Genomic DNA, 23,079 nt, shown 5'->3' with positions numbered 1-23,079 from the left:
TCTTTTATTATAAGGCCCAACATGGGGATTGGGCGAGGACTGCGCCATGCCTGGGTTTGGTAACAGGTTCATCCAATATCCTGAATATAATCAAAAATCCCCAACACTTTGTTTTCCTAATAGACAATGATGGGATGGGATCGTTGAATATGACCCACTGGAAAGATCTTTCCAATGTATATGCTGCCCAATAACATTCCTGATAAGCAGTAACATAGGGGTACGCAGGTCTCTTCTCCCCTATGGAAATGAGCATGCATGCTTGCCAAGCATGAATATTTATGGTGTAAGGAGAGGTATTGTCACAAAAAATGATCTTATGTATACGGCCAATCATTAAAAATGTAGGGCTGTAATTTGTTGGCCACGACTGGTTTCAGCTGGAGACAGAGCTTCATCGGAATGTTTGCAAACAAGAGTTTTATGCATGCTTGGTCCATCCAAGAACTTGATCCATGAAAACCATGGATACATTTGGATATATAGAGCTTCTTTTTGCATCTAGATGGAAGTTATGGTACTGCTTAGACTTGAATGGGCAGTGTCATTTAAAAAAAAAACGTTTTGACATGTTGTAGAGACATGTGAAAAAGTCTGGATTGATCGGGGTTTTAGTGTTCATACCGTGACCGATAGCACTAGCTGGGAGAAGAGTGTGAAAAGCGAGACAAACTTATAATGTAAGGCTATGGGATTGTCTCGATCAGTCGCACTTTTCTTCCTACTCGTTTTAACAGTTGGTCAGGTCTGAATACTCAGACCCCGACCGATCAACACTTTTGACATGTTAAAAGTTTTTTGAAGCGACAGGTACACTTTAAATGGGGACTTTCAGATTCAAAAACTTTTTATATGTCGTTACTGATGTAAATTAAAAAAAACTTTTTATAATATGATTGTGTTGAATATTTAATAAAAAAATCGGTTCCTGAAAATCCCATTTCTAGGGGTCCCCATACCTACTGCAACACTAACCAGTACTGCAGCAGCATCAGGCTTGTCCATGAGTCATGGACAAGAGATGACTGATGGATAAAGCTGCATGAGCAGACACACGAATCACCTCCCACCACCGCAAGGAATGGACACGCCCCCTTCTCCTGAGAGGATTTCTAACACTGCGACCTAATGAAAAGAGGGATTTTTGTATAATAAATATAGGTGATAGAGGCATAAAAATTAGATGTACATTTTTCTTTTTCTTTTTTGTGGGATCTAGCAGTACCTGTCATGATCTTGCTAAATTTTATAATCCACCCAGTTCACTGGCCCAAAATAAACATAAACATAACAAATGTGTGTGCGTAAATGTCCGAACTATAATTAATTAAACCGCACGGTCAGTGGTGATGGTATTTTTGGTCACTTTTTATACCATAAAAATTTCATAAAAGTGATCAAAAAGTCCCATCAAAACAAAAATGGTACCGATAAAAACTTCAGATCACAGCACAAAAAATGAGCCCTTATACATCCCTGTATGCGGAAAAAATAAAACAGTTATAGGGGTCAGAAGAGGAGATTTTTAAACATACACATTTTTGCATACAGTTATTATTTTCACCAGAAGTAAAAAAAAACTAAACCTATATACGTTGTGTATCATTTTACTAGTATGGACCTACAGAATAAAGATAAAGTGCACTGCATAGAAACGGGAGCCCCAAAAGTTACAAAATTGGCATTTTTTTTTCAATTTTGTCCCACAAATATTTTTGTTTTGGTTACGCCGTAGATTTTATGGTAAAATGACTGATGTCATGACAAATTACAATTGGTGGCGCAAAAAAAAAAGCCATCCTATGGGTCTATAGGTTTAAAATTAAAAGGGTTATGATTTTTAAAAGGTGAGGAGGAAAAAACTACAGTGCAAAAAGCAGTAAAACACTGTAGATAATACCATTATATGTACAGTATATTTGTAATATACATTGGTTAAAAATTGTGTATATTTTTGGGTGAAAAAATGCTGTCCCTGCAGCTATAGTCTGTGTGTCTCTATGATGAGTCCAAAAACAGGAAGTGAGGGCAGGACAAGCAGGGATCTGTGCAGACTCCTGGCTTGTCAATCATCCTTATGTATGAGCTGGGAGCATGTTATAGAACCTCAGTGCACAGAGCCCTGCTTGTCCCGCCCTCACTTCCTGTATTTGGACTCTTCACAGAGACACATATGCAATAGCTACAGGAACAAAAAACATAAACATTTTTAACCAATGTATATTACAAATATACATATAATGGCAATTATATAAAAAGTTTTTGTTGATGACAGGTACACTTTAAAGGGTTAATGATAGTGCCCATTTAAGCTTACCATTCACATGCCGATTCTGGTGGAAAAGACCGACCAGCTTGTATAGGGGGGCCTGATGACTTTTCCCCGACAGCAGATGTTAAAGGGGTACTCTGGTGGGAAACTTTTTTTTTCTTTATCAACTGGTGCCAGAAAGTTAAACATATTTGTAAATTACTTCTATTAAATAAATGTTAATCCTTTCAGCACTTATTAGCTGCTGAATACTACAGAGGAAATTCTTTTCTTTTTGGAACACAGAGCTCTCTGCTGACATCATGACCACAGAGCTCTCTGCTGACATCTCTGTCCATTTTAGGAACTGTCCAGAGCAGCATATGTTTGCTATGGAGATTTTCTCCTACTCTGGACAGTTCTTAAAATGGACAGAGATGTCAGCAGAGAGCACTGTGCTCGTGATGTCAGCAGAGAGCTCTGTGTTCCAAATAGAAAATAATTTCCTCTGTAGTATTCAGCAGCTAATAAGTACTGGAAGGATTAAGATTTTTTAATAGAAGTAATTTACAAATCTGTTTAACTTTCTAGCACCAGTTGATTAAAAAAAAAAAAAAAGTTTTCCACTGGAGTACCCCTTAAAGGAAGAGAACGGTGGGGAAGGTTTGGATTTCAATATTCTTAATCTTTTTGTTTTTAGAGGTACAATCCGACCCCTAATCTAATATCACTCATATTGGGACAAAGAGCAAATATTGGCTGAACAAGTGTATGGCTATAAGCCTTCTTTTTAAATATATGTCCGGCTTTTTTTTTCTGATCTAAAAATGTTGCCATTATTATTAAACTAGAGGAATCGTCTTTACTTATTGATACTGGTCTCCTATTCGTATGTTGGCATTATTATACTAGATTAGTGTTTCCCAACCAGTGTATTGCAAAACTACAACTTCCAGCATGCATGGACAGCCTCCAGCTGGCCGGGCATGCTGGAAGTTGTAGTTTTGCAACAGCTGGAGGTCCACAGTTTGGAGACCGCTGCAATAGGAAATACTCTAATATTATCTAAACCAACCTAGTTAGGATTAAACTTCCCCGGTGAATAGGCACGAGGAGATCTGTTCACCGGTGTCTACAAACCTTCATCTAATGAGATACAAAGGGTCTAGAGATCATTATAAAATCCCCAAAAATATTATTAGGCAGTGTGCCTGCCAGTCTCCTCAGCTTAGTACAAACCCCTTACAGAAAGTTGACCCTAACGCTTTATCAGACTCCTACACACACTGCTATCTAATGTAGGATCTAAATGAAACACAATGATGGTCTGCTCTTCGCTGAAGGATCAGATTACAGAGAGAGAAGGATCAATCGGCAGACGTGCTTATCAAGGTGCTAAGATTTGTTAGAGACTTCAATCATATCTCCTGGTGGGGTTCTGCGGGGCAGCAGCAGAGACCAAGCCTCGGCGAGTGATATTGCATATGTACAGTGTATGGATGGAAAAGCGTTAAACCATAAATCTACGGAACAGCCACTTAAATCCAGTTGGCGGAGGAGCGGAATGCTGATGATGTAGCTGGAGAATAGAACCATCGACAGTGCTGACTCAGCGTTTATTCCAAAATAACAGAGTCCGACCATTAGCGGGATTAATATACACTAAAGGCGCGCGCGCTATTTGGGATAATGCAAACATGTATCATAATTGCTCGAAATCCCTCCAGGAAGGAATCGTAGCTGTAATAATATCAGCTCCGTTTAGCTGTATTTACAGAAACGTTCTTATTTGTCTGTGAGGGGATTTTATAAGAATCGCAATGTGCAACACAACAAGAGAGGGGTTTGTATATGGCCTGGGGGCCTACAGGTAGAACTTCTGCTAGTGATGTCTATGAGAGGCTTTACTGCTCAATATGGAGCAACATTATGTCAGGATGACAGTAAATCATAGAAGTGAGCCCCGCACTCACCGTGTCCATCACTGGGTCAGTAGAGGCTCATGGAAGGACCAAATTTTAATTAGCACAAAACCACCGGTCGTTGCCTCAGAGTCCCTGTCTACTCCTTCCTCCCCCCCCCCCTTTTCTTCCATGAGCCTCTACTGGTCTACTGACCCTGCGATGCAGGATTCACTTCTATGATTTACTTTCGTTATTCTTGTTGATTTCTATTCATCCGTGCACCACCACTACCATCCCATTTTCTGTTGAGTTGCATTCACCTGGAGCCTCCGTTATCATTTGTTATGTGAACTGTGCCTCCTTCCTCTCCTTCTTACTTCCCTTATGTCAGGATGTTTGTATATGGTCTGGGGTCTACAGGTGGGACTTCTGCTAGTGTTGTCTTTGAGAGGCTTTACTGCTTAAAATTGTACCACAATATGGAAGGTGGTTTGTTTATGGTCTTGGGGGCTACAGGTGTAAACTATGGGTGAAACTACTATGGCTTTACTGCTCAACATGGAGCCACATTATGGAAGTTGGTTTTATAGGGTCTGGGGGGTCTAAAGGTGGAAGTACTGCTAGTGCTGTCTATGAGATGAGTATAACAACGGAGCAAATACGCGCACTCACCTCATAGTTAGTGTCTTCAATCCTGGAGGCTAAAGGGCCGGGGAACGTCCATAGATGACAACGAAGCGCTCGGAGGCAACGCCAGCCTTTTCACACGGTACTCCGTGCTTCTTTCGGCCTCTAGGTACATATTCACATTAGTGAATGCGCGTTTTGTCCTATGTGTTTGTGTGCCTCCCCTTACCTCTTTATATTATCTGTCCATGGGATGCTTCACTGCTCTACATGGAGCGCCATTTTGGAAGGCTGGTTAGTAAGTGGTCTAAGGGGCCTACAGGTATAACCTACAAATGGAACTTCTGCAAGAGCTGTTTATGAAAGGCTTTACTGCTCAACATGGAGGCAGATTATGGAAGGTGTTTTGTATATGGTCTAGTGGGCCTACAGGTGGAAACTATGGGTGAACTTTCTACTAGTGTTGTCTATGAGAGGCTTTACTGCTCAACACAGAGTAACATTATGGAAGGTGGTTTTATATGGTCCGGGGGGGCCTACAGGTAGAACTTCTGCTAGTGATGTCTATGAGAGGCTTAACTGCTCAACATGGAGAAACATTATGTCAGGCTGGTTTGTATGTGGTCTGGGGGCCTACAGGTGAAACTTCTACTTGTGAGAGGCTTTACTGTCCAACATGGTGCAAAATATTTGTAGGTGGTTTGTATATGGTCTGGGCGGTGGTGGCTACAGGAATAACTATTCCTTGTGCTGTCTAGAGACTTTACTGCTCAACATGGTGCCACATTATGGGAGGCTGGTTTATATATGGTCTGGGAGGGGGCTACAGGTGGAACTATTCTTAGTGCTGTGTAGAGAGGCTTTACTTCTCAACATAGTGTCACATTATGAAAGATGGTTTGTATATGGTCTAGGGGGCCTACAGGTAGAACTTACAGGTGAAACTTTTGCTAGGGCTGTCTATGAGAGACTTTACTGCTCAACATGGTGCCAGATTATGAAAGATTCATATTCAACACTTGACTCCTTCAGAAGAAAAGAATATTGCATTCAGTTGGATAGAGCCGAAAATGAAGCAGGTTTACTGGAATATTATATCAATACTTGGGCTACACTATGCATGTAGATGAGATCATTCTTGCAAACCGCAGTCACAAAAAGTTGCCATGAAGCCCCAGCGCTTTTGACTGACAGCTGTTCTTCCCAATTCCCCATACACATGCACACTCAGCTTGGCCCAAGCATACATGTATTGTCAATCGGGAAAGAAGAGAAAGCTGCAGCTAGACCCCTCTGATGGCAGCTGATTTCTTAGGAGAACAAAATGATCTGGCCTTGAAATCCATCCTTCCTTATAACTCGAGAATCATGATGTCCTCCGGACACATTAAATAGTCAACTGGTCCCACCAAAATTGGCTGGTTCAGCTAACTTTTACCTAAAGGTGATCATACACCTTCAAAAGCTGTTGGACAAACATTTGTTTAGCCGACAGTCATCTCTCCCATTCTCCTCATGACATAAACATTCCACTTGATCACATAAAAATGTGGGAGTCAGGATAAGGACTATAGAAAAGGAACGTCCAGAACATGATGTACAATGCTTTTAGGGATTATTAAGGCATAAAATCAAATACACGGAGCGTATAGCCTACGCGTTGGAAACGCGTAGGCTATACGCTCCTTGTATTTTATTTTATGCCTTAATAAACCCTAGAAGCATTGTACATCGTGTGCTGGACTTTCCTTTTCTATATGCTGTATCCGGCGGGTGACGCCAACCGCCAGTCCGAGCACACGTGCAGCAGTGGGAAATCGGGAGCTGTCCACATTTACGTCTCAGGATAAGGAATAGGTAGACAAACACTTTGGGAGAGAAACATTAAAACTGTCTTGATCCTAGTAAACTTAGACTAGACAGTCTGATAGTGCTCACCAGTGGCTTCGGCTGTTTGAAAATGTGACTCATCTTTAGACTGTCTAGTCTAGGTTTAGACCAGACACTGGGAAACACTGACCTAAAGTCTTCACTGGTTGAAAAAGGGAATGGTAACGCCCAGTTGTCAATTTATTCATACTTTTCCAGAAGTAACAGAGGAATGGTGCAATGTAAAAAAATTAAGAGGCTCCAGCATTATTATTTAATGGGGAATAAAAATAAACAGGCCAGGAGAGCTGCCGGGGGTTCTTCGGGATTAGAAAAAGATGGCTGATTTCTTCCTAAAACAGCTCCACAAATGTACAAAGGTTGTTTGCGGTATTGCAGCTCAGTCCCATTTATTCACTACAATAATAGACACAACCCATATACAGATGTGGAGCTGTGTTCAGAATAATAATCCCAATCCTGGACAACCCCTTTATGTGCAGATCTTTAGCAACTTATTTATAGCACCATTTGGTCTCTGAAACTCCACCAGCCTCCATGTATTTGTATTTTTATTAGCCAAAATGTTGAGCTACCAGGTTTCGTGCATTTGTCCTCAGCGATCATATAGGTCTGATGGGTACAGAGGGAATAATTTGCAGATTTATTAGGAAATATTTCTATAACCATATAGTATATGGAGGAATGTAACAGGCAGCAGCAGAAGATGTTCAAACATTACCATCGCTTTATGGCGGCCATTAAAGATGTGAAAGTTGATAGATAGCTTGCTTGGCTGAACACGGTGGGTTCTGCTGCATAGACGTTGTGCTCTTAGCTGACAATGCACTTGCAAATTCAACAGTGTTTGCAGGCCAAGGCATTGCGGATGTAGAAGGGCGAATATATTATTATTGTGAAATAAGAGTAATTGGCTTCTTTTGTGTAAAGTAATATGGTGCTTCATTCCATTTCCTACCACCTGCAGTATAGGTCTATGGAAACATTCGTGAAGAGCAGAAAAGACGTTACGTCACTATTACACATAAACTGGACTAAGTCCGTGCACTCCCAGCTACACACTTTGCAGGGTCCCATAACTACTCCACTCCAAGTTCTCCCTAATCCAAATATGAATAACACAGATAGATGTAATGGCCATTTATGCATCTGTGATCTTCCTGCATGAAATAATAAAGTAATCCTAATTTTATGTTGGTGAGCCCCATCCCATCCCTTAAATCTCTTTCTCCTTATATCCCGTCCTAATATCCCCTCCTCATATCCCGTCCTCTTATTCAGTCCTCATATCCCAACCTGTTATCCCAAACTTATATCCCATCCCCATATATCATCCTTATATCCCTTCCTCATATCATGTCTTCATATCCGTCCTTATAACCCATCCTCATATCCCAACCTCATATCCTGTCCTTATATCCCGTCTTCATATCCCGACCTCATATCCCATCCAAGTTATATCCCATACTCATATTCCATCCTCATATCCTATTCTCATATCCTGACCTCATATCCCGTCCTTATATCTCGTTCTTATATCCCAACCTCATATCCTGTCCTTATATCACGTCTTCATATGCCGTCCTCATATCCCATCCAAGTTATATCTCGTCCTCATGTCCTGTCCTAATATCGCATCCTCATATTCCATCCTCATATCCTATTCTCATATCCTGACCTCATATCCCGTCCTCATACCCCATCCTCATATCCTGACCTCATATCCCGACCTCATATCCCAACCTCATAGTCTGGCCTGTTATTCTGATTAGCATAATGGATAGGCACACTTACATGGCAGACCTGGTGCCTTCATAAAGTGTGTGGCTGGGGTGTTAATGGGAAGACATCCCCAGAAACCCCTTAGATGCCACAGACATTATTTGACTGGGACATTTAAGTGGTTAAACTGCCAGGATCAGAAATTTCCCCATTTCTAGCTGTGAGCACAGGAGCCTGGCTGTCATGAGATAGCTATGCTCACCCTCTTTGGAAAAGGTGCATTAGCAGGAATAAAGCCCAATGATTGTCAAAACAAGGTGTATTGACGATCAATTACGTTAAAAAAAACTGTTCGAGGCATCTTAAATTGACCTAAAAATGTGCGCCTTCCACCAGGCAACTTTTATAAATGAATTAGTAAATTCCCCTCTAAATACCTGTCTTGATCACTTTCCAGACAAAGGTGCATGATCCGTTACAGTGTATCAGAACCTTTTGTTCCATTAGTCATGCCTCTTGACCAGGATTCCCATAACCCACAGACTTGCATTCTCTTACCTTTGCTCAGCTTTACAATGAAAGCCAGGATTATGGTCACACAGTGTACCCAGTTAAGTACAACAGAGAAATCTAGTACAAGTGTAAGTGAACCAGTCTGACCTGCTAATATATTGTGCATCCCTACTCACTGAAGGAATAATGCAAAAAAAGCGAATAGAGCCTAGTAAGATCAGCCAGTCGCCTTTGTGCTCCCCTTCCTTGTATGTGTATGATGAAGACTTTAGAAAGCGTCTTGCAGCTGCATATTCCCGGGGATCAAAGTTCAAATCTTCCGTTTAACCTTTTTCTTTCACAAAATAATAGACCCAGTATAATAGAGACAACAGTTACAACAGCTCAACACAAAAAGCATTAATTATAATAGGAAATAACTGAGAATCTCCGTTCTTCAATAGGGAACTAAGAAATTGGAGCGCTTTACAAAGTGAAGAAATAAAATGGCTCGCCAGCACTTTTAGATGTCTCAATAAGATTAGACTTTATGTACAGAGTTTCGGTCGCCACACAGGCTGCTGGGTAATGGCATGGAAATGAACTCACAAGCTGACAAGAGCTGAAAATAATAGAAGAACAAATGCTCAAAAATAAAAATGAAAAATCCATGTAAGATCCATGAGATTGGCATGAATGCCAATATGATCATGGGCTCCTCAGGGGCATGTCCTTGCAAATAATTTGGCACGCATGTTACATGGACACCACTTGCTCTTCTTCGTTTGGGCAAAACCACCATATGTATGTATTATTGCCAAAATCATGCACCCATTGGCCATGATATGCCGCGGGCATAGTTCTGTCCATATGTAGTAGCTGCAATGAGAGACCATACCTTATCAAGAAACTTTAAAATATATCTTATAAGGGAAACTAGCACATTCCTCTCCTACCAGGAGCCTGTAGCTTCGCCTTTCCTGTCTGCAGGTCCTTATTATATTTTTTTAAAACCTAGAATACAGGGAGGAAGGGGATGAAGCTGCAGTTTGTCTCTCAGAGTGTTTAATCATTGGCATGCTGTGTGCTGTGAGAGGGGAAGCAACAAGGGTATAAAGAAGAGTATAAAGATATTTATTAGGAGAATGTTAAAAAGAGGTATAGAGACCAAGCGTAGGTTCACAAGACAGACTTTGTTAGCTCAACGGCTGTCCGGGCATGTTGTAGTTTTGCAACATCTGGAAGTCCATAGTTTGAAGACCACTGCAATAAATCATATCAACAGAAACATAATACTGCCCTACAGTTGTCATAAAAACAATATTACCAGCATAATGCTCTACGTTAGGCATGGGCAACCTTCGGCACTGCAGATGTTTTGGACTACATCTCCCATGATGCTCTTACAGGCAAAATGCTGACAAAGCATCCTGGGAGTTGTAGTCCAAAACATCTGCAGTGCCGCAGGTTTCCTCTTCCTGCTCTACATAATCCATAATGCCGCTTGCTATGTGCCCCAATAGTCAGTAGTACCAGTAGAGAAGGCACAAAAAAACAACAGTACTGCCAGTAGCTTGCACCACATAAACGATGCTCCCAGCATAGTGCCTCCCTTTGTTGAGCTAAAGAAGTGAAAAACTCAGGCAGCCTCTAGTCACCACTAGGGGGAGCTCACTACAGACATATTTATAATTCTTCTAGTCAAGTATCTTTTTATTTACTCCTTTTGCTTTTTTCTTCTTTTATACACAGTCTTGTGCGTTCATACCCATAATCAACATCATTTTAGACCAAAAAATAAAAATAAAAAATCTGATTCACAGGAAGCAACAGTCATATTATATCAAACCATATTGTATTATCTAGGAATAAACCCTATGTATGAATATATGATACACCCCCCCCCCAACCAACAGTAGGTATATATAAGTATTTTCCTATATAAGTAACCTATATCTAATCTTCTTAAAAGGGTACTCTGCTGTTCAACGTTTGGAACAGACTGTTCCGAACGCTGGAGGCGGGAGCTCGTGATGTCATAGCCCCGCCCCTCATGATGTCACTTCCCGCCCCCTCAATGCAAGTCTATGGGAGGGGGCGTGCACGCCCCTTCCCATAGACTTGCATTGATGGGGCGGGGTGTGATGTTATGAGGGGGCGGGGCTATGATGTCACAAGCTCCCGTCTCCAGCGTTTGGAACAGTTTGTTCCAAGCGCTGAGCAACTTAGTACCCCTTTAAGAAGCTGCACTGCCTTCCTATAATAATATAGTTTCAAGGGGAAGATGAGCTGAGCCGACAAGGATCCAGAGTTCAACTAGATTCATTGATGGGTGATATGTGCATCCCTCATATATTCATATATAGGGTTTATTCCTGGATAATACAATATGGTTTGATATGCTATGATTGTTGCTTCCTCTGAATCTGAAAATTGAAGAATAGCAAAGCGAAGGAGGCTGCAGATGCACCACGGCCCCCACATCTGTTGGGGAACAGACTCAATGTAAGACCCCAGCAGCTCCATAGGCAGCACAGATGTGTTTACACCTGCACTTGATACTTAAATGGGCACTGTCAGATTCAAAAACGTTTCTATATTGCACATCTTGGCAGAACATTAACCTTTCTACTATACTTTATAAATAAAATAAAAAGTTGTTTCTCCTTTTTATAGAAATCATGGCAAAAGACCACTAGGGGTCCCCATACCATCCAGAACATCATCCTTTCTGGCTTCACTCTAATCTTTGTCCCAGCTAAAGCAACGAAGTCCAGGAAGTGAGGGCGGGACTAGCTCTCCTCTGTGCTCACTCCTGTCCTATCAGACTGCAGCATGAAAACAGAGAGGAGGGGGTTACAGAGCAGCCTGCAGTGATTGAATGAAGAGACCCAACATAGCACAGCAGACTCAGGGAGGAAGTGAATGCATGGTGAGTGAGGGCGGGACTAACACTCCTCTGTGCTCACTCCTGTCCTATCAGACTGCAGCATGAAAACAGAGAGGAGGGGCTTTCAGAGCAGCCTGCAGTGATTGGATGAAGAGACCCAGCGCAGCACAGAAGACTCAGGGAGGAAGTGAATGCATGGTGAGTGAGGGCGGGATGAACACTCCTCTGTGCTCACTCCTGTCCTATCAGACTGCAGCATGAAAACAGAGAGGAGGGGGTTACAGAGCAGCCTGCAGTGATTGCATGAGAAGACTCAGCACAGCACAGCGGACTCAGGGAGGAAGTGAATGCATGGTGAGTGGGGGCGGGCTCATTGCTTGCCTCCAACACGCCCCTCCCTGAATAAGTCAGCAGCAGAACAGAGAGATTTGTAAGCCAAATACAGAAGCTAGACATACAAAAAAAAAAAAAAAACACGTAAAGCATCTGCATGACCAATTTTCAAAACAGTTACAAAAAAATCTGCCATAAATGAAAGAAAATGTGTTTGACCACTTATTTTTCAAATACAGAAAAGTCACAAAAATAGATGAATAAATAAAAAACAACATATATGAATAAATACATTGCCCCCTAAAGAGTTTGTTCAGGTCATAGCTAAAGAAAGGCTGGCAGGTCATGTGATCAAGATGATGGGTGCTAGGAGGGGCTGCATCAAGTTCCAAAAGACTCAACTCTTAGTGGTCTGAGAAAAATATAAAATATATATTTGTGTATCTTTAAAAAAAAAAAAAAAAATAGCGTCACTCCTGTCCATGTCTGGTATTGAAACTCAGAGCAATACATTGAAATAAGGCTGAGATGCAATATCAGACACCACCCATGGACAAGAGTGGCGCTGTTTATATTAGCAACAAGAAACCAAATACATTCAGGATTTGCGCTGTCTCCCCCAAGATTCCCCCCTCCCCCCCCCCACACTCACAGACATAATCGTACAGACCACTTACATTACATTTTTGTCTCTGTACAATAGCTTGTTCTACAGAAATATTATGCAGAACCACGTACTAATCCTGAATAAATCCACAGCCAACAAGTCATAAATGTAGCAAAACACCCAAAAAGACAATTTTTTCCCCCTCTGTTAATCCTCTGGCATAAGCAGTTTATACACATTGGGATGGGATGGAGCGATGACAGTGATCCCAGAATCCTTTGAGAAAATCACTAGAGAACAAATTAATAGCATCCCGGTTATGTTTCTTTTTGCAAGAACACGTTGTGCATAAAATAAGTGAAAGACCTGCAAAACTTCAAACAAAACCGTCAGGCAAATTGGGTCCTTGGAAAAAAAAAGGAGAAAACTAAAAAGAAACATGATTGGGATTGTAAACCAATTAGAGGGGAGCTGGTGCCGAATCCTGTCTGCAAGGCACAGCACCGGGCGCCTCTCCACACAGACCTCTTATTAGTATTGTGTGTCCAATATTCTTACAATAATCCCAGTACAGACTTAATAATGAGGCGTGATCATACTAGGAATGTCACAATGCTGATAAGCAATTGTGGTGGCGGGGTGTGTGGTGCAGGGCAGATGTTACACTAGGGTGACATTAACCTCTTGTATTCGTGACGCCAGGGCATGGTTTAGCCTATAACCACCCAAAGGTATACTGCTGGATCCTGGGCTGGGCATGGGGGCAATAATGACTCCGACTCTAAGTTACAGACAACGGGAACTTTACTGAGGGAAGGCAGATGGTACAGTCCGCAATCAGACATCTTATCCCCTTTCCTTTGGATAGGAGATAAGATGTCTAGGGGCGGAGTACCCTTTAAAGGGGTGTTCCACATGCAGAATATACATTTAGTTGGGGTTAAGAACGTTGTCCCCGTTACAGCACCTTATGCTGATACGGCATCTGTATCCACAGGATAGGGAATAACTAACTGATCAGGGGGGGTCCGACCACTTCGAACCCCATCAATCGTGAAAACAGATGCTTGTTGTCCCCAGGAATGGCCACTGCTCTATTTACTGAACATAGTCAGCACTCAGTCCAATAGAGAATCAATTGGGCATTGTCTGTCTGGATGATGTAAAAGGAAACGGGATTCACCTGGCCGCCATCTTCCATTACTCTATGGTACATTTATTGTGCTCACAAGCCTATTGTGTATGCTTTTGGCAGTAGACAGGGGTCAGAATGGACACTCTGACCAGTCTGCAGCTACCCGGCCCCATACACAGCAAGCTGTGATGCCCTGTGTGATGTTGACTTGATAAAGGCTGCATGGAGAACCTAAAAATGATGTCACGACTCCGTCCCCGTGTGTTGTCACGCCCTGCCCCCGCTATGAAAGTCTATGGGAGGGGGCGTGACAGCCGCCACGCCCCCTCCCATAGACTTGCATAGCGGGGGCGGGATGGGACATCACACAGGGGCAGAGTCATGATGTCACGATACTCCGGCCCCGTGGTTGGCACCCGGCAGTTTGTGAGCTGTCAGCGCGGCATGCAGCTCAAAACGGTGTATGATCAATATCGTTCAGTGTTCATTTATTTTTAAGAAGTCTGGTCTATGTGATTATGGTGGATCCTGATTGGGGTTTCCTCTGGGTAATATAAGGGGTTGTCCAAATCTAAAGAAAAATGTGCCCTTGGGTTGTGTTTGCTATTGTAGTTTGGCTCCGTGAATGGACAGGGCTGGCGTTATTTCCAATTCTGGACAACCTCTTTAAAGTGTACCCGTCACAGAAAAAATACCATAGGCCATTTAGATGCTTTACATGTAAAAAAAACTTCTGTATTTGGCTCACAAACCCCTCTGTTCTGCCTTTCACTCATTCTGACATCCACTGCTCAGGAAGGGGTGTGTCTGAGGAAAGCACTGCGCCCACCCTCACTCACCATGCATTCACTTCCTCCCTGAGTCTGCCGTGCTGTGTTGGGTCTCTTCATCCAATCACTGCAGGCTGCTCTGCAACCCCCTCCTCTCTGTTTTCATGCTGCAGTCTGATAGGACAGGAGTGAGCACAGAGGAGTGCTAGTCCCGCCCTCACTTCCTGGACTTTACTCTAGCCTTAACTTCAGCTGGGACAAAGATGATGCTGCAGTCGGACAGGATTATGTTCTGGGTGGAATGAGGACCCCTAGTGGTCTTTTTTTTTATAGGCCACGGATTTTATAAAAAGGAGATAAAACATTTTTAGGAAGTATATTAATATTTTTTTTCCCAACATGTACAACATATAAAAAAGTGTTTGATTCTGACAGTGCCCGTTTACTCATCAGATATCTCTTAAATCCCTGTAAATCCCTGTAGATAGTGAGCCGCACTGAGAACATGGACAGTATATACATAATATCAAATTTTAACTAGCATCCTCTTTATTAATAAGTGCACAAAACCACAAGAAATCAAAGACATTTCCATATCTTCAAGTATATTTGTCCTTACACACAAGCCTTGAAATGTTGAAGGGGTATTATAGGATTTTTATTTTATTTGACATACTACAGGGGCTGTAAAGTTAGTCTAGTTCATAACATAGTGACTGTTTCATGGTGGTCTCGTATTTCTTCTGTGATTTTAGGCCCAATGTTTCTTTTTAACAGCATACAAAATGAGTGTTGTCTCAGGTTTTCCCAGGTTACAGTGCGGTCCGAGACACAACATCACTAGTCAGGTGATCAGAGGGAGCCTGTCCGCTTCAATGAGTGGAGCGACCAATGGGTGGGGGGAGATCATACTGAAAGACTTGTAGTTTTGCAACAGCTGAAGGCATCCTGGTCAGAAAACACTGGTCTATTGCGTAGAAAGGAGCACAGGTGTGCTGCAATGGGTGGGGTGGCTGATGTGTGGGAGGGAGAAAAGTGACACTTACAAACAAGGAATGATGGGACTTGTAGTTTAAGGGAATGAACTACAACAGGAAATAGCCAGTTCACAAAAAAATCTCACAACACAGCTATTTAGCTCCAAGACAAGCACAGATCCTCCTTAAGCATGTCCATTACTGTCTACCAGGTACGTACTAAAATCACCTTATGGTGGAGAACCCCTCTAATACACAGGGACCTGTTCATTGTGACCCATGCCACCATCCTTAAATGGAATGTCTCAAGTTTGTCTCAGCGTTGACTTCCAAGGGTTGCCTGCCCTTTCATGATAATTACGGCAACAACTCAAATCGACTCCGGTCACCATCACTGCTACATACTAAAGGCAGCCACAAAACGGTTCAGAGGTTAAACAGATACGAATGTTTATTCAGAGCTGATGGTCCCTAAGGAGACGTTGTCAACAGTCACTGGTGAGTCTTGGCATGTGTTCCTCGGAGAGCCCAAAGGCAGCGTGTACTCTACATCCATGTCGCTTTCATTTTCCTATCGCATTGTAGCTGCCCTTCAAGATAAGGAAATGTCTCTCCTGTATGACGGGAAGACCTGCCAGGCAGAATTCTTGGAGGTGACTGGTGTTAGCATAATCCTTCTTAAATGGCCATTTTCTGTATGGTGTCACAATGCATGAGACGCTTGAAATTTATGACCAATCCTGGAAAAATTAGACTGCCCAGTGTGGGGACAGACAAGAATGGAGCCATACATGAAAGGAGGATAGAGAAACATGGAGTCTGCCACTTGTACTAGTGGGGCCCTCAGGCAGATAGAATTTTATCATTTAAATGTTGTGGCTGTATAGGGCAATAGTCTCAAAATGTGGCCCTCCAGACAGGGCCGGCTCTGCCTATAGGCAAAATAGACAGCCGCCTAGAGCGCACTCTTGATGGGGGTGCCACTCTGCCCACAGCAATAAAGTTGGTCTACATCTGAAGCAGCCGCCCATCCAGCTAAACCCTGTTACCCCAGTAGTAAGGAGATTACATGAGATTACATGTGTCATCCCAGTAGTAAGGAGATTACATGAGGAGGAGGTTTGTTACAGTGTTTCACACCAGTAATAAGGAGATTACATGAGGAGGAGGTTTGTTACAGTGTGTCAGCCCAGTAGTAAGGAGATTACATGAGGAGGAGGTTTTTTACAGTGTCACCCCAGTAGTAAGGTAATTACATGAGGAGAAGTTTGTTACAATGGGTCACCCCAGTAGTAAGGAGATTACATGAGGAGGGGGGTTTGTTACAGTGTGTCACCCCAGTAGTAAGGAGAGTACATGAGGAGGAGGTTTGTTACAGTGTATCACCCCAGTAGTAAGGAGATTACATGAGGGGGAGGTTTGTTACAGTGTGTCACCCCAGTAGTAAGGAGATTACACGAGGAGGAGGTTTGTTACAGTGTGTCAGACCAGTAGTAAGGAGATTACATGAGGAGGAGGTTTGTTACAGTGTGTCACCCCAGTAGTAAGGAGATTACATGAGGAGGAGGAGGTTTGTTACAGTGTGTCACCCCAGTAGTAAGGAGATCACATGAGGAGGAGGTTTGTTACAGTGTCACCCCAGTAGTAAGGAGATTACATGAGGAGTGGGTTTGTTACAGTGTGTCACCCCAGTAATAAGAAGATTACATGAGGAGGAGGTTTGTTACAGTGTCACCCCAGTAGTAAGGAGATTACATGAGGAGGAGGTTTGTTACAGTGTGTCACCCCAGTAGTAAGGTAATTACATGAGGAGGAGGTTTATTACAGTGTGTCACCCCAGTAGTAAGGAGATTACATGGGGAGGAGGTTTGTTACAGTGTGTCACCCCAGTAGTAAGGAGATTACATGAGGAGGAGGTTTGTTACAGTGTCACCCCAGTAGTAAGGAGATTACATGAGGAGGAGGTTTGTTACAGTGTGTCACCCCAGTAGTAAGGAGATTACATGAGGAGGGGGGTTTGTTACAGTGTGTCACCCCAGTAGTAAGGTGGGGCGTGTTTAAAGGATGGAGCCAATTGGCAGCAAAATTAGCTTTTGCCTATGGTGGCAAAATCCTTGCACCAAACCTGCCTCCAGATCTTTCAAAACGTCAACTCCCAGCATGCCCGGACAGCTAACGGAGGGCCACAGTTTCAGACCACTGATAAAAGGGATTTAGGAGTTCTATATAACAATGATTCACAATTTCTTCAATATTTCCTCCGACACTTAATTTTTCTTGTTGATATGTTGTCGCAGTGCCAGTACTTAATTTGCTGTATGCCAAAAAGGGGACAATGTTGTCGATTCTCCTCCTCTCTGTCATTCCCATTCAGTGGTTTGGAAAGGTAAAGGAGCGTCACATGTCAGCTCCATGACTGACTCGCAAACAAGGGTTAATCTACGCAGAGAAGTATCATGGAAGAAAACTTATCCCCTATACAAGTGCTGGGGCCCCCACGATCTCCTGTTTTGAGCCCAGGCTCTCCTTCACCGCGGCGCGTCACGACCCCCTCCCCAAGCAGGGGCCTCCACGCCACCTCCATATAGTTCGATGGAAGAGACGTTCAGCAGACCGCATGGCGGTCCTCCATCGGGCGGGGGTCATGACGTGCTGCTGTGAAGGAGATCCTGGGCTCCAAACAGAAGAAAGCGGGAGGGGGAGGGGGGGGGGGGGGAGGGGGGTGGGGAGGGGGGGGGGAGGGGGGGGGGAGGCCCCCCCCCCCCCACGATCTGAAACCTCCTTAGGATAGGGGATACGTTTTTTCTGTGATACTTCTTCTTTAAAGTTGTCCTAGGGACATGTCAAAAGTTTTGATCACTCGAGGCCTGAGCGGACTCCTACTGACCACCCCTTCTGAGACCGTTCCATAGACTTACATTATGTGACGGTCTCAGTTCTGTGACACAATACTTCTGACTCGTGTTGGGGTGCATTCACATCACGATTTTGCTATATGGTTAAAGTATACGTTTTTAATTTGCAACCGTATAGAGAACCGGTTGTGTATGTTTTTGTCAATTTTTTTTCCTGGGCACAAACCACGGTTTTGGACAACTACGGTTTTGTGCATGGTTCTGTACTGTTTTTTTACAGTTTACTCTGCAGCGCACCTGGGACTCCTGCAGTGCTGCGGGACTACTGCTATTCCCATCATGGAACAGACTCTTTTCCATGATAAGAGTAATAGTTTCCCCTGCTGCAGGAGTCTGTGGTGACTACTGTAGTGCTTGTACTACTACTCCCATCATGAAAAAACACCAATGATTGCTCTCTTGTCCCTGTATCCGAGCCATCAGACAGTACTCTGGTGGCCCAGTACAGGAGTTATACCCCTGTACCCCTGTACCCTTGCTGCGCTGTCAGGCAGCCTCCCTGCAGTGTTCCCTGGGCCCCCGATACAGTCCCCTTATGTATATATATATATTTTCTGCCATGTGTTATACTGTAAAATGTATATAAAAGTGTTATCGCTTTAAGAAATGCTAACATGTGGTCATCTGTTGTCATGTGAGTGTAACCCCGTGAGGTATCAGTGACCATGGGACCCAAGGGGGACCTATGGGACCCCTCCTAGTCTCCCCCACATAAGCCCTGGGTGGAGCTAGCTCTCGCTCTCTTATGCACTTCATTACCAGTTAAGTCTTTGCTGAGGTCCAGCCAAGTCAAGTCCTAAGAGAGTGTCTGGAGTCCATAGGAGGCCTTAAATCAGTCCAGCAGCCACAAGTCTTCAAGTAAGCTACAATTGTGGTATAGTCAGTCCCATTGAAGTCAGTCAAGTTAAAGTCATCTGTCTTCAGTTAGAGTGGCCTGCATCAATATTGTCCCAGTCCACTACAAGTCCCAGCAATTCCTGAGGTCTCTGAAGTCACTGGTCACCTCCCTGGGCCTGGCTAAGCTGTATAGACTGTTCCATCTGTCACCCAGTAAAGCTACCATTGTCCGTAACTTGGCGTCCAAGGGTATTCCTTCGGGTGGCATTGAGGATAAACCCACCCTGGCATCATGAATACAAGGGTTAATGCCATCTTCCCCTAGGGTAATTCCATCTGCCCTGCATCACACCCTTTACCACAGTACACAAGAAGGAAGTGCTGAATTATTTAATAGCAGCAGGAAAAAGTAATTCCTAGACATTGGAAGTCATCGGTGGTACCAACATTAGTGGACTGGTTTGAGGAAGTGCAGTTTATTAGGAGGGCTGAGGAACAATTGGCAGAAGTGCAAGGTAGTTATGAAGGATTTGGGAAAACCTGGGTAGAGTGGATAATGTTTATGGAATCACCAGAATTCCTGAGCTCCATAAGGGGTCCCTCTTTTTTCTCCTAATGCCTTCATGAGGCAATGCCGCCCGGCTTTTTCCATTCATTCCCATCAATGTCACTCAGTATTGTAGGAATGAATAGGCACACAGTGGACACTGAAGGGACTGGTAGGTCTCATCAGTGGTCACTTGGCCACCCAAGAAATAGAGTGGAAGCTAAAATTGTAGAAATTAAACAGGCAGTAGGTTTTTCCCGTTCCTGTTTCGGGACAGGTCTATTAAAAACTGTCCCGAAACGGAACAAAAAAGTATTTAAGCTTCTTTAAGCTGTTCATAAACACAATATAAAAATTGTCCACAATGGCCAATACATAATTTATCACTTAAGCCAACTATTTGCAATAGCAGATGTGATCAGTCAGGTTGGGTTTCTTCATTTCTTGTCAGCTGAAGCTATAAGTGTACGGCATGTTATTGGTCATGTAGAATTTTTGGGGGAGCTGTGGTCAGCTAAAAATGTAAGCATATGCCATGATTGTGCCAAGCTGACTGTGTTTTTTTTTTTTTTTGTACCACAATGGTTTACCAGTTTAGCCACATTGTGGCAGATGCGAGTCACGTTATTTGATGGCTATTCAAATGATCCCACGGACTATTCTCTATAAATGATCCTACTGGTTGTACCGTTGAGCTTGCTACTACATTGGACTGGCCTACCAAAGTACCAGAGCATTCACCGGTGGGCCAGGTTTTACCACAATAGTACATGTACGACCCTATTTGTGTATGACATTGGATCCAGTCACTTACAAATAGACATGTCCAGTCTAGAGGGTTTCTTATAATCATTTTCCTTGGTGAGCACTAATACTAGAAGACCAAAGAACCAAAATTTTGGCTCCAGCCACTTAGACAACTCAAGAAGTCTCTGAGTTCTTGACATTGCAATGGTCCCAAAGATTGTCCCCCACCGATACCGTCATGGCATATCCTTGTGATGATCCATAAATTAGTGATGTCACCCTTGTGTAGAGCGATAGACAGAGAGCCGGCACTGTAGTGAGTTCGGGTTGTCCCGTTTATTGCTGAAGCTGGGCTGTATATGAATGGACGGGTGGTGCGGCAGTGATGTCAGGGGTGCGCTTACATGGAACAAAAAGTGTAGCGTAATACAGCCAAAGAGACAGTACATAAGACGCACTCACCCGGTTTCTACCAAAGAAGAGTGAACTTTATTCCAGGGGTAGCATGGAATACAGGAGTACGGGTCAGGAGGAGAAAGGAAGGTGAGCTCAGCCGAGCTCGTGGAACGACGGTCCCGTTTCGCGGGTTCTCCGCTTGGTCACGCCCTTGTGAAGAGGTTGAGTCTGGAACAGCAGCTCAGTTAGTATTGTCTCTAAGCCCTATTTGCTTAAAAAGAAAATTCTGCGGTGCAATTCCAGTCACAGCTCATGGACAAGGGTGGCGCTATTTCTGAAAAAAAAAAAGTATACCCACTTTTCTAAGTTCATATGACCACTTTGATGTAAAGTAGCCCATACCTGTTCTTGTGATTTCTCCAAACGCCATCATGGCGCCAGCTGACGTGTTTATGTTTAGGGGACATAATGTTGAATATGTAAAAGTCGCATTTTGCTAAATAGTTTTAATAAACACGCACTAAACATCTCCGCAGCGACTTGTTGCTTCTGGGCAAACTTTATTACAGTATGAATATTTTAGAGGCAATATAAACACCAGCGATGTCACGGGTTATATAATATCCAGGATGCCTGAGAGCGTTCCTGGAAGAGGATCTATTTTAATCTTATTAAGTTATCTACCCTGGGGCGGCCTGTAGCCGAACGCGTCTACGGGCCGGGCCTCATACGTAGTATTATGGTGACCTTTTATGACCGAATAATTGTTACTGGGCCGTATATTGATCTGCAATGTATTTACATGGTGGTACGTTGTGTCATTGTCATTTAGTTAGTGAGGAATGTCACCTGAATTAGTGAATGATGTCATCAGAATGGTAAGTAATACGGTCTGAATTAGTTAGTGATGCCATCTGAATTTGCGATGTCACCTGAATTAGTGAGTGACCTAGAAATGCATATTATTTGTTGACAGCTATTGTATAGTACAGTGTTTCCCAACCAGGGTGCCTCCAGCTGTTGCAATACTACAACTCCCAGCATGCCCGGACAGCCTTCGGCTGTCCGGGCATGCTGGGAGTTGTAGTTTTGCAACAGCTGGAGGGTTCATAGCTGGGAGACCACTGTCTTACACATGTATCCACGTTACAGCAGGGCTATAGAGTTTGGGGTGACCCCACAAAGCTGCTTCACTACAGACTCCCTAAAGTTAAAGGGGCTCCCCCATTACAACACACACTATATATAATGCATTCCTGCAAACAGTGCCCATGCTGCCCCCAGTTCTGCAAAGTAACTCACTGCTCCTTGCACTGGGCACCCCAACCCCAGAGAGTAGTGCCCCCCAGGGTCCAGGCTGTGCCCCCTCCTCACCTGGCACACCTGCCCCTTCTCCCCTGCAGGGGGCTCCTCTCTCTCCCACTCACACACAACTAGTGAAAGTTTTGGGCATGCTGGGAGTTGTAGTTTCGCAACAGCTGGAGGCACCCTGGTTGGGAAACACTGGTATAGTATATCTATAACATTTTGGCTAGAGTTGTCCCATGAGAACTACTGTACAGTATACTGGGGGAGATTTATCAAAACCTGTCCCTAGGAAAAGTTGCTGAGTTGCCCATAGCAACCAATCAGATCGCTACTTTCATTTTTGAAAAGGCCTGTGAAAAATGAATGAAGGGATCTGATTGGTTGCTATGGGCAACTGGGCAACTTTTCCTTTGCACAGGTTTTGGTAAATCTCCCCCTATATCTTTTCATTTAGAGGGAGAGTTTTTTTAGGGTATGTTCACACAGAAATGCTTCAGAACGTGCGGTTTCCAGCTTCTACCGGCTTCAATGGGGAATGCTCAACACAGTGTGAAAACGGTGGCAAAAATTAGCACAGAAAAGAAATGACATGGTACTTTTGATTCCTCCTGAAACGCTGTATATCTGTGAGAGTTATTCCATAAATGTTTTATGACGACACGTGGTGCCGGGGTGTTGCAATTAGGGATCGACAGATATTTCTTTTTAGAGCCGATACCGATAATCTGTGA

General features: G+C 43.4%; 1 protein-coding gene across 7 annotated transcripts in view; it reads left to right on the top strand.

Annotated features, from left to right (window-relative positions):
• The window catches only part of ELFN1 (extracellular leucine rich repeat and fibronectin type III domain containing 1), a 581,118-nt gene that overhangs the window by 431,530 nt on the left and 126,509 nt on the right, over positions 1–23,079 (top strand). Inside the window, exon 1 of one of the 7 annotated variants that reach the window (XM_056535653.1) lies at positions 22,767–22,940. The exons of the other annotated variants lie outside the window; for them this stretch is intronic. The gene's annotated coding sequence lies outside the window, so the exon portion shown is untranslated. Of the gene's footprint in view, positions 1–22,766; positions 22,941–23,079 lie in introns of those variants that run through there. 7 annotated transcript variants of the gene reach the window in all.

Source organism: Hyla sarda, chromosome 8, assembly GCF_029499605.1.
Source record: "Hyla sarda isolate aHylSar1 chromosome 8, aHylSar1.hap1, whole genome shotgun sequence".
NCBI classification, from domain to species: Eukaryota; Metazoa; Chordata; class Amphibia; order Anura; family Hylidae; genus Hyla; species Hyla sarda.
The sequence above is the reverse complement of the archived record's forward strand: the minus strand, read 5'-3'. Positions and strand labels throughout refer to the sequence as shown.